Source organism: Schistocerca americana, chromosome 2 (assembly GCF_021461395.2).
Source record: "Schistocerca americana isolate TAMUIC-IGC-003095 chromosome 2, iqSchAmer2.1, whole genome shotgun sequence".
Taxonomy (NCBI): Eukaryota; Metazoa; Arthropoda; class Insecta; order Orthoptera; family Acrididae; genus Schistocerca; species Schistocerca americana.
The window spans coordinates 686,573,923-686,589,777 of NC_060120.1; the positions used below are offsets into that span (position 1 = coordinate 686,573,923).

The 15,855-nt window shown below is 39.3% G+C and overlaps 1 pseudogene; it reads right to left on the reverse strand.

The window, feature by feature from the left end:
* Positions 1-11,537: 11,537 nt before the first annotated feature.
* On the reverse strand, positions 11,538-11,655 carry LOC124597073 (annotated as a pseudogene).
* Between the last annotated feature and the right edge of the window lie 4,200 nt (positions 11,656-15,855).

Sequence of the window (15,855 nt, forward strand, 5' to 3'; positions counted from 1 at the left end):
CACTGTTAAAACTATCTGAGAAGAAGTTCACAAGTTTGATTTCAGCTTTATTTGCTTTTTTTCATTTTGTAAAAGATACATTCTTGTAGCTCAACAATTAAGTGTTTGTGATGTTTTCCATTATCCTACATGAAACACATTTGTCAAAGAAGGTGATCATGGTTAATATACCACACTAGACACACCAGTGAATATTGGTAGGCTACAAATTTAAGAGGATCAATTCATGTGGCAAGAATAATAAAACTGAGAACAACACTGAATTTCACTGGCTGCAACTACTGATAGCCCATCAAAGTGAGATGATTTTGACATCTACAACAAATAATAAAGAAAAGAATTTCACTGGCAGCAACTACTGATAGCCCATCGGAGTGAGATGGTTTTGACATCTATAATAAATAATAAAGAAAAGAATATGCTAGTAGTGAATTTATTTTGTCACAGTTATGCAGGTGATTTGTGATTAAAGCTAATATCCAGCAACTGGACAACTGCAGGGGTTTTCTGACTTCATTACTGGATTTAATTCCCACCTTTTACAGCAGAAATAAAGGAACAGAGAAAAGAACTGGCTTAAATATACTAGTTCAGAAGTGAAACTTCAATTGACTGTGATAGTAGCCCTCACAGTGAGAGATAAGCGCTGGACCAGATCACTAACAGAATGCCGTGGCAGCATCCTCAGATTCACAGCTTGTGTTAATTATTTAGAATATTTCATCAATTTGGCAAAAGAATATCAAGTGCATTTTATCAGATACTGCAGCTAAACACGAGGAAATCAGTGAATGCTGATAAAGTTGCCACGTGTCCCATCTTCTCTAAATAACACTTGACAATAGGAATACTCTGTTTCCATCTGATCCATGTGTTGAGCATATCTGAACATTTTACACTGGCATGCACAGCCCTTGCTGTCAGAAGGTGTGTTCAGGTACAAGACTGAAGAATTTCTAAGTGAAAAATCCAGGATGGAATGTAACAATATTATGAAAAGGGAAGTAGCTACTCACCATATACCAGAGGTGCTGTGTTGCAGATAGGCACAGTAAAAAAACTGCCAGAAATAAATGAAGCTTTTGGTCCATAAGGCCTTCATCAAAAAATAGACTCCCCCCCCCCTCCCCACACACACACACAACTGCAGTCTCAGGCAGCTGTAGCCACACTGCAAGAGCAGCAGCACTGGTACATGATGTGAGTGGTGACTGGGTGGGGGTAAGGAGGAGGCTGGGGTGGGGAGGAGGAGGGATAGTAGGGGGGCAGTGGACAGTGCAGTGATGCTTCTTACTGGGCAGTGCGGAGAGATGCGGTGGAGAGAGTAGGGCAGCTATGTGCTATCGGAAGCTTAGACGGAGGGCAGGGAAGAGGTGGAGAGTGGGGGTAGCAGAAAAGGAGAGAAATGAAAAGACTGTGTGCGATGGTTGAATGAGGACTGTTTAGTGCTGGAATGGGAACAGGTAGGCTGGACAAGTGAAGACAATGACTAACGAAGGTTGAGGCCAGGAGGGTTATAGGAATGTAGGATATATTGCAGGGGAAGTTCCCACCTGCACAATTCAAGTGTTGGTGGGAGGGATCCATATGGCAGAGGCTGTGAAGCAGACATTGAAATGAAGGATGTCACGTTTGGCAGCGTGCTCAGCAACCGGGTAGTCCACTTGTTATTTGGCCACAGTTTGTCGGTGGCCATTCATGCAGACAGACAGTATGTTGTTTCTCATTCCCTCATAGAATGCATCACAGTGGTTGCAGCTTAGCTTGTAGATCACATGACTGGTTTCACAGGTAGCCTTGCCGTTGGTGGGATAGGTGATGTTTGTGACTGGACTGGCGTAGGTGCTGGTGGGAGGATGTATGGGACAGGTCTTGCATCTGTGTCTATTACTGGGGTTGGGAGCAGGCGTTGTGTAGGGATGGATGAGTATATTGTGTAGGTTCTGAGGATGGCAGAATACCACTGTGGGAGAGGTGGGAAGGATAGTGGGCAGCTGAACACAGATCAAGCATGAAAATAGGAAGAAGGTGTAATAAACTGTGAAAAAAGAAGCAAAATAGAAACATTGAACAGAACAAGCTCATGTGCAACATCAAGCAAAGTTGAAGGGCTGTGGAGTCGTGGTTGTATGGTCACAGGGTTTTACTGTGAAAAGGGAGATCTGTGTTCAAATCTCCTTCATCCCCCTTAGTTTTTTTTTTTTTCGCAAAATTATGAACTTTCCATCCGGCTGCTGACGTGTCTGTCTGGTGTATTCAGATTTGTGTCTGTGTTGGGGTTTAATATCTGTCTGTAACAGCGAGATGTAATGAAGCCCCCCCCCCCCCCCCCCCCCCCCCGACGTACGTACCTCTTATTTGTTCTACATGTTATGACTCTCACGTCCCGTTTTGGAAGTTCTGTCTCTTGCATTCCTTTGTTGCAAAAGAGTTTAGACCTGTTTATTTGTTGTTTTCATTACTGTTAGAGGTCTGCGCAGCATCTCACCTGCTCTCACTATTTACAATAGGGTGCGAGGGTGGTTGAACACAGATTTGCCCCTTCGCAGTCGAACACCGTGACCATACAACCACGACGATGTGGTTCTTGCAGTTCAGTCAATGTTGCACATCTTGAGCTCGGACCGTTCACTGTCTCTACTTTGCTTCTTTTTTCTCAGTTCAGTATGCCTTTTTCATGTTTCCGTGATTGATCTGTGTTCAGTATTTGACGGGCTATCCACTAGGCCATTTTACGACAAAATCTGAGGGGGACGTGATGGGGAGTTTCCCTTGCTAGTAAATACAGCAGACCCTCACATAACGAGCATAATTCATTTCGGAATCTTACTTGTTGTGCGAAACACTCATTAAGCAAAACAATTTATCCTATATATATTAATGCAAAATACGATAATGTGTTTCATGCAGAAAAAGTACTAAAAGTTTTATCTTACTCATTCCATTTATTCAAAGAAAATTATATATACAGTATTAAGTACTTTATTATTCATGGTACATAACTAATTCTGTTTTACTAGGAAGCTATCTATATAGTAATTTGTTTCTGCCAATGCTTCAACACTTCGCAAAAATGCGATGCAGCATATTCTCATAAAATAAATTTGTAGTGTGCGTAGTCACTGCTTCAGTGGGGTGACGATTTTTAGTGTATGATGCAATTGATTCCTATGCTTTCAGAGTTTCTCTTATTGTGCCAAAGGATAGCTGGTTTGCTGTTATAGCCTCCTCCTCTGAAGAACTTGTCTTCACAACTTCCTGCTGTGAAATACACTGCTACTCCATAAGCTCTTCTGTGGTCAATTCTTGGGTGTTATTTTCCACAAGCTTTTCAATATCATTGTTATCCATTTCTAGTCCCATGCTCTCAGCCAAAATGCCTCAGAGTCACGTTTGACAACACACTCTGGCCAAAGCTTCTTCCAAGCAGAAGTGAGAGTTCTCTTGGGAGCTCCAGGCGAACGGTCTACCTGACGTGAGGCCCTAGCCACACGACATTTCATTTCATTTCAGTACCTTCCTATGCCTTTTTGGTCATCTTGATGCAGACAATTATGTTGAAGTAACATTTTCAAAACTCTCTGAGAGTGAGATTAGTAGCTCAGTCAATGCAAAGCAATGCTTGAAGAGTGTTTTAGTATAGAGCTTCTTAAAGTTAGAAATAATGTGCTAGTCCATAAGGTGGAATAATGGAATGGTGTTGCAACGCAAAAGTTGGATGTCGATAAATTGAAATTGTTCAAGGAGGTGGTCTTGTAGGTCTAGAGAATGGGCAGGAGCATAGCTCATAACAAGCAAGACATGGAGTCACGTGTTTTCACTGAAGGACCAAACACTTTGTTGAGCCAATCACAAAAAAATATCATGTGTCACCAAGCCTTGTTGTTTGATCTCCACATCTTATTTAACCTGCTCTTCTGGGCTTTACACTTCTTGAAGGCTCATGGGGTTTCTGAATAGTAAACAAACTGTGGTTTAATTTTCAAATTGCCACTGGACAGAATAGCAACGTGAAATGGTCTTTCTTTGGTTTGTGACCAGGCAATGCATTCTCCTCTGTTGTTATAAAGGTATGCTTCGGCATCCTTTTCCAGAATAGACCTGCCTCATCACAATTAAAAGACTGTTGCAGCAGATAACTCTCAGAATCTAAGAGCATCTTGAAACTGCTGATGAAGTTCTCTGCTGCCTATGTGCTGGAACTGGTGGCATCCCCATGCCTGAAAACACTGTCGATGACGGTTCTTCTCTTAGAATGTCTTGAACCACCCACGGCTTCCCTCAAACATTTCTTCAGCCCCTGATGGTCATGACTACTTCTTAATGAGGTCAATGAAAATCATTCTTGCCTTCTCACAAATACTGTTCTTGTTCATAGTGTCACCTTGCAATTGCTTTTCGTTTATCCATATAAGGAGCAACCTTTCAACATGCTAAATCAGCAAAACACACACCACCTTTGCATTTTTCAGTGACTTTATGCTTCATTTGCAAGATCATTTTCATTCTCTTATGGTCGTCTTCCTGCAGCTTTAACTCTGAGGGCTTTATAGAAATGTTATTAAAATTTGCACAAAAAACACTATGTGAACAGAAGTTTAGAAAAATGTGTGATCACAAGCTGCACTAAGATGGTAGCAGAAAGAGCACTAAACCAGACTGCAGTACATACTAAAGACATTGTTCATATGCCACTGCCGATGATGAAAGGTGTTCATATTTTTGAACGTTTCTCCTGCCATTGCGAATGACTGGTGACAACACACAAAATCTTGCCACACATTATGCAAAATGTTGCTTGTTAACTGAGTCATTTTTTTACAATTTGTTTTGCTTGGAGTACTGAAGTTGTGTCACATCCGCTTTCGGCGTGAGAAATATGAATGGCCTTCTGATGCTGTCTGCCAGTTTTAAGCTGTTGGTGTTGTTGTTTGTTGTTGTGGTCTTCAGTCCTGAGACTGGTTTGATGCAGCTCTCCATGCTACTCTATCCTGTGCAAGCATCTTCATCTCCCAGTACTTACTGCAACCTACATCCTTCTGAATCTGCTTAGTGTATTCATCTCTTGGTCTCCCTCTACGATTTTTACCCTCCATGCTGCCCTCCAATGCTAAATTTGTGATCCCTTGATGCCTCAAAACATGTCCTACCAACCGGTCCCTTCTTTTTGTCAAGTTGTGCCACAAACTCCTCTTCTCCCCAATTCTATTCAATACCTCCTCATTAGTTATGTGATCTACCCATCTAATCTTCAGCATTCTTCTGTAGCACCACATTTCGAAAGCTTCTATTCTCTTCTTGTCCAAACTAGTTATTGTCCATATTTCACTTCGATACATGGCTACACTACATACAAATACTTTCAGAAACGACTTCCTGACACAAATCTATACTCGATGTTAACAAATTTCTCTTCTTCAGAAACGCTTTCCTTGCCATTGCCAGTCTACATTTTATATCCTCACTACTTCGACCATCATCAGTTATTTTACTCCCTAAATAGCAAAACTCCTTTACTACTTTAAGTGTCTCATTTCCTAATCAAATTCCCTCAGCATCAATTGATTTAATTTGACTACATTCCATTATCCACGTTTTGCTTTTGTTGATGTTCATCTTATATCCTCTTTTCAAGACACTGTCCATTCCGTTCAACTGCTCTTCCAAGTCCTTTGCTGTCTCTGACAGAATTACAATGTCATCAGTGAACCTTAAAGTTTTTATGTCTTCTCCATGGATTTTAATACCTACTCCGAATTTTTCTTTTGTTTCCTTTACTGCTTGCTTAATATACAGATTGAATAACACTGGGGAGAGGGTGCAACCCTGTCTCACTCCCTTCCCAACCACTGCTTCCCTTTCATGCCCCTTAACTCTTATAACTGCCATCTGGTTTCTGTACAAATTGTAAATAGCCTTTCGCTCCCTGTATTTTACCCCTGCCACCTTCAGAATTTGAAAGAGAGTATTCCAGTTAACATTGTCAAAAGCTTTCTCTAAGTCTACAAATGCTAGAAATGTAGGTTTGCCTTTTCTTAATCTTTCTTCTAAGATAAGTCGTAAGGTTAGTATTGCCTCACGTGTTCCAACATTACTACGGAATCCAAACTGATCTTCCCCGAGGGCCGCTTCTACCAGTATTTCCATTCGTCTGTAAAGAATTCATGTTAGTATTTTGCAGCCAGACTTATTAAACTGATAGTTCAGTAATTTTCACATCTGTCAACACCTGCTTTCTTTGGGATTGGAATTATTATAGTCTTCTTGAAGTCTGAGGGTATTTCGCATGTCTCATACATCTTGCTCACCAGATGGTAGAGTTTTGTCATGACTGGCTTTCCCAAGGCCATCAGTAGTTCTAATGGTATGTTGTCTACTCCCGGGGCCTTGTTTCGACTCAGGTCTTTCAGTGCTCTGTCAAACTCTTCACGCAATATCATATCTCCCATTTCGTCTTCATCTACATCCTCTTCCATTTCCATAATATTGTCCTCAAGTACATCGCCCTTGTATAAACCCTCTATAAACTCCTTCCACCTTTCTGCCTTCCCTTCTTTGCTTAGAACTGGGTTTCCATTTGAGCTCTTGCTATTCATGCAAGTGGTTCTCCTTTCTCCAAAGGTCTCTTTAATTTTCCTGTAGGCAGTATCTATCTTACCCCTAGTGAGATAAGCCTCTACATCCTTACATTTGTCCTCTCGGCATCCCTGCTTAGCCATTTTGCACTTCCTGTCAATCTCATTTTTGAGTCGTTTGTATTCCTTTTTTCCTGCTTCATTTACTGTATTTTTATATTTTCTCCTTTCATCAATTAAATTCAATATTTATTCTTTTACCCAAGGATGTCTATTAGCCCTCGTCATTTTTCCTACTTGATCATCTGCTGCCTTCACTACTTCATCACTCAGAGCTACCCATTCTTCTTCTACTGTATTTCTTTCCCTCATTCCTGTCAATTGTTCCCTTATGCTCTCCCTGAAACTCTCTACAACCTCTGGTTCTTTCAGTTTATCCAGGTCCCATCTCCTTAAATTAGCACCTTTTTGTAGTTTCTTCAGTTTTAATCTACAGCTCATAACCAATAGATTGTGGTCAGAGTCCACATCTGCCCCTGGTTCCTAAATCTCTGTCTTACCATTATATAATCTGTTTGATACCTTTTAGTATATCCAGGATTCTTCCATGTATACAACCTTCTTTTATGATTCTTGAACCAAGTGTTAGCTATGATTAAGTTATGCTCTGTGCAAAATTCTACCAGACGGCTTCCTCTTTCATTTCTTCCCCCCAATCCATATTCACCTACTATGTTTCCTTCTCTCCCTTTTCTTACTATCAATTCCAGTCACCCATGACTATTAAATTTTCGTCTCCCTTCACTATCTGAATAATTTCTTTTATCTCATCATACACTTCATCAATTTCTTCATCATCTGCAGAGCTAGTTGGCATATAAACTTGTACTACTGTAGTAGGCATGGGCTTTGTGTCTATCTTGGCCACAATAATGCGTTCACTATGCTGTTTGTAGTAGCTTACCTGCACTCCTATTTTTTTATTCATTATTAAACCTACTCCTGCATTACCCCTATTTGATTTTGTATTTATAACCCTGTATTCACCTGACCAAACGTGTTGTTCCTCCTGCCACCAAACTTCACTAATTCCCACTATATCTAACTTTAACCTATCCATTTCCCTTTTTAAATTTTCTAACCTACCTGCCCGATTAAGGGATCGTCATTCCACACTCTGATCCGTAGAACGCCAGTTTTCTTTCTCCTGATAATGACGTCCTCTTGAGTAGTCCCCGCACGGAGATCAGAATGGGGGACTATTTTACCTCCGGAATATTTTACCCAAGAGGACACTATCATCATTTAATCAAACAGTAAAGCTGCATGTCCTCGGGAAAAATTACGGCTGTAGTTTCCCCTTGCTTTCAGCCGTTCGCAGTACCAGCACAGCAAGGCCGTTGTGGTTCACATTACAAGGCCAGATCAGTTAATCATTCAGAATGTTGCCCCTGAAACTACTGAAAAGGCTGCTGCCCCTCTTCAGGAACCACACGTTTGTCTGGCCTATCAACAGATACCCCTCCATTGTGGTTGCACCCACGGTACGGCCATCTGTATCGCTGAGGCACGCAAGCCTCCCCACCAACGGCAAGGTCCATGGTTCATAGGGGGGGGGGGGGGGGGGGGGGGAAAGCTGTTGGCACCAAATACTTTTGAAGGGGTTGTTCCTCTTTCATGTTTTGAGAAATGTATGTTTGCTGGTGGTGTGGCAAGGACATTGAGCATGATGAGAAGCTCCATATCCTTATCCACTCTACAACCTTCTAATGCTCCTGTCATACCTCAAGGGCAACAATCAGTTGGGCTGCAGATTCATTAGCTTGCTTTACACACAAGCCTTCACCTTCAAGCCTCTTAGTATTCAAGCTATTGAGATGTGCTGTACGATTTCTGTCAATGGCAAGGAATTGCTCCTGAGTGACTGTCACCACCATTAGCTTGGTAAAGGTGACCTCAGGAGTAGTGTGTCTTTCGCTCTGGCAGAGGCGCTCACATATTTGATGCTCTTGGTGGGCAGCCATCAAACACCACACTTATAGCACTTTGGTTGTACCCCACAAACTCTTTAAACCTGTAGCGTCACTACAGTAACAGTTGGCATTGTCAAAATCCATCTACTCAGAGTACTGTCTGAAATACCACGACCATAACTGAGTCCCCCAGTACTTTTCAATGAGTGCGTTAAGGTCTGTGCAATCGTCACATCAGACCATAACCTGCTCCAAAACTTATCAAATGTTCTGATAGTAAACCATACATTGGGTGCAAATGTTATTTAACAACATATTACTGTATGCACTAGGTACAAGACTAGTACTATGGTGTGCTACAGTGCTAAGTTTTACCCTTTATCTGACTGCAATACAAAACAGGCTGCAACAAAAAAATTCCCTACTCTTCACCACAGCCTACATAATCAATATAGGCTGGTCCAACTTTAAGGTGGAGCTGTACAGAAATGAGTGGTCCAAAAAATTGACTTTTGGTCTTATTGAACACAAAATTTATTCTCTATATCTTTTGTATTGGCCATTTCATTACTAGATGGGTTGGTTTGGATGATATTATCAAAAAGCCCAAGTTAAAAAAACAATTATTTATAGATATGTAAAATTTGTCCAACTTTGTTGAGCATTAGTAAGAGAACAAGTGGTCCAAAAAATGTTTGTATGGTCTCATTCAATGCAGAATTTAATCCCTTACAATTTTTAATGGCGCCATGTTTTTGATATTGTGAGTTCCTTATGAGATATAACTGTAAAACCACAAAAATATCCCCTCTGGGTATACATTTTTACCCCACACCATTTAAGCACAACTCTGCCAGAGGGGAAAACCTAGGACAGTCATATTGGGCCACAAGTGAAGCCATTAAAACAATAAAATCTTTTGTAGCAATTATTTACGATTTGGACTCTAAGCTTACTGGTCTAAAGGAGAAGTTTAGAAAGGAATTTCTAGTTCAGGCAGGAGAAATAAATACTTTGAGGTCAGCAGATGACATTTTAATTCTGACAGAGAAAGCAAAAGACTTGGAAGAACAGTTGAACGCTATGAATAGCATTCTGAAAATATGTTACAAAATAAACAGGAACATGAGTAATACAAAAGTAATGGAATGTAGTCGAATTAATTCAGTCAATACTGAGGGAATTAGTTTAGGAAATGAGACACTGAAGTCCGTAGATCAATAGCTTTATGCACTTAGTGAGCACAGGGCCGTAGGCTGCAATCTCCATTTTCCATTCATCTGGGCTGCATCATTTCTTTAGTTCTTTTTTGTCTATTTGTCTCAATCATCTTATCCTATTTCTTCTATGCAAAGATGTGACTGCGACAACAAAGGCCGGGCAGTTTACCTACCTGTGACATTAATGATTGTCAATTATTACTTCATCTTTTATGAACATATGATGCTTTTCTATTTTGTAAATGCCCTTATTTTATTATTTTACCACTATTAATTTAATTTTATTTGCTTTATACTTATATTTTCATTCTTTTGCCTGATGCGTATGAATTGCCAGAATGTATTTTTATATCCGTGACTTTCTGCATGCCACTTCCTAAATATCTGTCACTATCAAGAAAAGACCAGAAGAGATACACACAGATGCATATTGTTTCCATAAGAAGCGACTACTGAAGTTCTTTCTGCACATGTAACATACAACAGATGCCTCTCAGCTATCACAGAGACTGCGCCTACTCATCATCACCAATTTTGTCCAGATTTATGTTTTACGCAGGCCTTGACGTGAAACTGACAGAAGTAGAGTGCCAGATAGCAAAGGGTTAAAAGACTCAGATTTTTGGTGCAAGACCCAGTCACGAGCCATTTATGTATTTTCATATTTTGCATTACTAACACTGCAAATAAACCAAAATAATGCTCAATGTATTGTGTTTACTAATATTTTCATAAAACGAATGAATGAAAAGGCAAAAGAAAAACTGGGATTGCAAATACATTTCCAAGAAAGGACTGAATTTGCAGCAATCACGAGGCTCTGCAAATAATTTTCCAAGAAGGCATTGTAATTAATGTGTGCATAACTTCATATTCTGTTAGTTTCATTTTGAACTATGGGCAGCCCTCAGCAACTACACATGAACAATCGGTTGCCAGTACAGGTAAAAGTGGCCCATTGGCTTTTGGGAACAATGGCTATAGAGCTCATTTGCTTGCTAACTCTCGACTGATAACATTGTAAGAACTCAATGAGAACTTTGTTTTTCTATAGAAATTTCAAAATAACCGTGTGATTTTAAAAATGCTGCATTTATAACATATGCAAGATGCCAACAAAAGTACTCCTTTCCCTGCTTTTACAATGTGTGTCACCCCAGCACATGTAAATCATCAAATAATAAAGAGTATCTAATTTTATATGTGGTGTTCTTGTATATGCCTTACGCTTTCTTCCTGGAAATTTATTTGCAATTCCAAATTTTCCTTTGCCTCTGATTTTCTTACCTTTTATGAAAATATTAATAAATGCAATATATTTAGCATTATTTTGGTTTATTTGTGGTGTGAATAAAGTAAAAATAAAAAATAAAATAACATGTCCCCAAAGGACTCGACCCCATGACCCTCTGATTACTGTTCTGTACCCATTCCACTGCACGAAGCATTGTGCGGAATCTATGTTAGCATGAATGCCTCATACCTCTCCTGACCCGCACCAAATTTTTTCTAAATGCTTGGCCATCTGGAGCTCTCACTTCCGTTACTTTCATTTCTGGCCATGCCCTGCATATACCATAGTACTCCCTATTCAGGCCACAAGTGGCCCATCGGGACCATCCAACTGCAATATCCTCCTCAGCTGAGGATGTGGATAGGAGCAGCACACCGCTCCCAGTCATTATGATGGTTTTCTTTGACCGGAGCCACTAGTATTCGATCGAGTAGCTCCTCAATTGGCATCACAAGGCTGAGTGCACCCCGGAAAATGGCAACAGCGCATGGTGGCCCGGATGGTCACCCATCCAAGTGCCGGCCTTGCCCGACAGTGCTTAACATTGGTGATCTGATGGGAACTGGCAAATCCACTGTGGAAAGGCTGTTGCCGCATAGCGTCAGACAAAATTGGTGATAAAAAGTAGTCTTGGTCCCCTTGTAAGTTTTCGAAATAGTAAAGATCACTGCCTTCAATTAACCACTTAATTTGCATTTATTATCAGAATTAGTGTTCTTATTGCATTAAGACGGGAGAGATGGGAGCAATATGTGCATAGTGGATAGAAAAGAATGCAATAATAAATAATTATATTAGAAAAGTAGATCTGACATTTAGTTAGAAAGCTCAGCAGTACAAAAACAGGTGCTGCCATCTTTTGGCGATTATTAGAAATACAGTTCCATGACAGATCTGGCAAACTAAACAATCTACTGGTCATCATCAGAGAGACCACAATATCAAGCAACATGCAAACAACTAATGGTTTCCCTAAACTGAAACGCAGACTAGCAACACGATATTACAATGCCACAAACCTTGTTATAGGACACTGACTAATCTAATTACACTAAGTGATGCTATTCAAGATTTCTGGATGACATGGAGTACAAAGCTGATGTCCCAGCATATGAAGTCTACATAGACTCTATGAAGTGGGCAATTTTTAATGAGGAAAAAAGTTTCAGATGCCGCAGTCGACAAGATGCCAGAGTGATTTTCTACCCCATTTTTTAGTCATATTGTTCAATTATCTCTCATCAAATGAGAGTCGTTTATTAGTAACATTGAGTAATAGAGCCATTTTTAAACAGTTCAAATAATCTATTGATACCGATACAAACTTGTCAATGAGAGAGAGAGAGAGAGAGAGAGAGAGAGAGAGAGAGAGAAATGTATGACTACTTGTGATGAAGCAAGCTGGGATATTTTTTTACTTCCCCTCTTGTTTTGCCATCTGCCTCCTTAAAATTCATTTGTTCATTTTGACTAATTACCATTAAGATACGCAAGTATAATCTGCATTTTCATAAAAAAGAAAGTTTGGCCCTTAAGTCTTAAAATTCATCAAAAGTATTGTTTGTGTAACTATATCTGTTAATTTCATCATTTAAACAAATAATTCGGACTAAACCTTGTAGTAGAAGAACCTGTTAAAAGGAATGAATTTTTTGATGTATTCAGTTAATTTAATGAGTTAAGTTTTAATTGTAATTTCTGTAAATTTAACTTCAAACAATGTGTAGTTTCAGCACCTATTATTGTGAAGATATAAAAGGGCCCGATTATTGGTCCTGAGACAGTCAGTCCATAGCCGAGTTTCAGATGAGAAACTTGTGTTAGTTGAAACAACAATGCATCAACGTAACTGTGAAATAAGTGTAACACGATTAGGCCATGTGTTAAAACAATGACAGTGTGTGTTCCATACGTACTTGATTAGTCCGAAAGAACTGTGAATTATGTGGTTATGTTTTTACTGCTCATAGATCTTCAACAGTAAACTATAGTACCAGTATGTGGATGTTCACCTGAAAAATTTTAATGAGGCTTATTGAAAGTTAAACAATAGTGCACTGGTCATATTAAATGTGTATATGGGGGGTTGTGAAGAGTGAAAGTAAACAACTGTGAAACACAAATGTGTACCTGTCGGCTACATGATTTACAGTATGAGCTCCACCCCCTATTTTTTCAGCCAATATGTCGGCTCCGAGGAGAGGGGGGGAAAAAAATTTAACCTTCAAGTACACGCGCTGTTTCTGGTAACATACAGTCATGTGTGGGGTCTAGAAGTACCCCAACAGTGTTTAGGTGTGCTTACAAGTAATTACTGGAAATAACTTGGATATTTTTATATTTACATAATAAAAGACAATGTATTTATTATTTCAGTCATTTATTGTGCTTATATTAATCAGTCTTATCAGAAACTTCAAGCCATTTACAATAACATATCATTTTGGTTTTCTGTTTGTATAGCTCAGTCAAAATGACATAAAAATCAACAAATACTAACTTCTAACTAAACTTTTTTTTTTATTTTGTACGGAATTGGAGCATAAAATCAAATGAAAATTATAACACAGAAAAACCTAACAAGACAAAAAAATGACGCCACATTATGTGCCTACAAAATCATTTGTTTCCTTTGGCTTCACAGGACAAACAAAAATTGATTGCCTTTGAATGAGGCTTACAAATACATTGTTTGCAAGAGTTACATGTTAGAGAGCTCTTTTTATCTTTCGACCTTGGGCAAATATAACACCTTCGCTTTTTAGAAGCACTAGGACCAGACTCATCAGCATTAGGCGTTGAAAACATTTCTTCTCTGCCAACCAATTTGTACATAATTTCCCGTACATCTTTGTAATCTCCTGCAAACGTATGGCTTTACAAGACTCATTCCAGTGGACTTTATGTATTCTCTCCTGCTGACTTTTTTATATGGATTAGAACCGACCCAAAGAACATATCCGTTAGCAAGAGAAATATTCAACATTGCAGCAAAGATTGCGTTCGGCCACCTTCTTGTTCTGCGTGAGCAAGAATAATTTGAGCATTTCAAATCCAAGGCATCAATTGCATTGTGAAAGTCTATAATTGCAGGTTTCTTCAATTGTTGATTTACAGACACTTTGTGATGCATGGAAGACAGTAAAACTACACTTTTATACTTCTTTGGAATGAATTATACCAAGGTCTTGTCCCGAACAAATCCAAATAATGATGATTCAGTGGGTCTTCTTTTACCAGGCAAAAACTGTCGAGGAATTTCTCGTTTGTTTTTTCGTACAGTACCCACGTATGTTAGTCCTCATATCAATAATTCGTCTACTAACTCAACAGACGTAAACCAACTGTCTCCATTGATATTGCTATTAGTTCAATAAAATGGCTCTGCGAGTTTTAGCACATCCTGTGTTGGCACTGTGAAAGGGATATTTCTTTGGGTAAGTGGTTTTCCAGAGTATATAAATGCATTACGTAAGTAATGAATTTTTGCATCGCAAATACACTGCATTTTCAGGCCATATTTTCCACGTTTACTTTTGATAAACATTCTGAATGCGCACCTTCCTCAAAATTTTACCAACATTTCATCAACACACAAATATTCTGAACCTACAATTACTAATAAACTTTTCAAAAATTCCTCGTATCAAACCCAGTTTATCTGTAGATTTTCTTTCTTCTCATGTGCTGATGTCATCAAAGGTTACATTGAAATGAATGAAAAAAAGCTCTTTATCCTCATTACACCTCAAAAAATGTCTCTTCCAGTAAAATCAGTCGCCCATAGTGATCTAACATTTTCATGATTTGACTTGAATATTGACATAAACAGAAGAAATCCAAGGTAAGCTCGTAACTCACAGCAATCAATGTTGTTGGCATAATACAGCCGTAATAATGGAGGTGAATATTTGTCCTCAAGTTTTTTGTTGGTACAGTGCACGATAGTCTCAATCACATCATCAGTAAACAATACTTCCCAACTCACTACAGGCGACATTTCACATTTACAAGCAGTAGGTCCTTTTAGTCCCGCGCATTCCTTGTACAATATTGTGCTGTCGCACACGAGATAAATGTGTGGCAGATTTACTGCATTTGAATTTGTTCTTACCATAAAAATAGTTCCCTGAGCTTTCTTCGTCTTCTTCACTAGAAGAAGAGCCTTCACTTAGCTCCATCTCTGAACCAGAAAGGTGTTCACTGTGTATCGAATCACGATCACTGATGTCATCAACATCTTCGTCTGGGTCATTTAGTTCTGTGTCTTCACTTTCTGAGTCAGTGCCTTCTTCCAACAGTCGTGCAATATCCTCATCATGAAGAAAGTCAGTCATTGTTGTAAATATACTGAAATAAGAGGAAATTACTGTATTAGCATATTGTAAATAAATACTATGTAAAAGCACACTTTGGGTCTACAGGTACCCCAACAATAAAAACAGGCACTTACTGGTGCGAGAGCACGACGCACGTCCACTTATTGCAAACATCAGCGGCACACTGAGAATACCTACAATGATGAGGCTGTAGTGCGCCAACAATGGAAATTATAAACAAAAAATGTAGCGTGGGGTCTGCTGAGACCCCAGCCGTGTAGTTAAAGGTTAAATATTAGGCAAATCGTCGCACATTGGGCAGAAATGTAATATATCTAAAAACAAAGATGATGTAACTTACCAAACGAAAGCGCTGGCAGGTTGATAGATACACGAACATACACAAACATACACACAAAATTCAAGCTTTCGCAACCAACGGTTGCTTCATCAGGAAAGAGGGAAGGAGAGGGA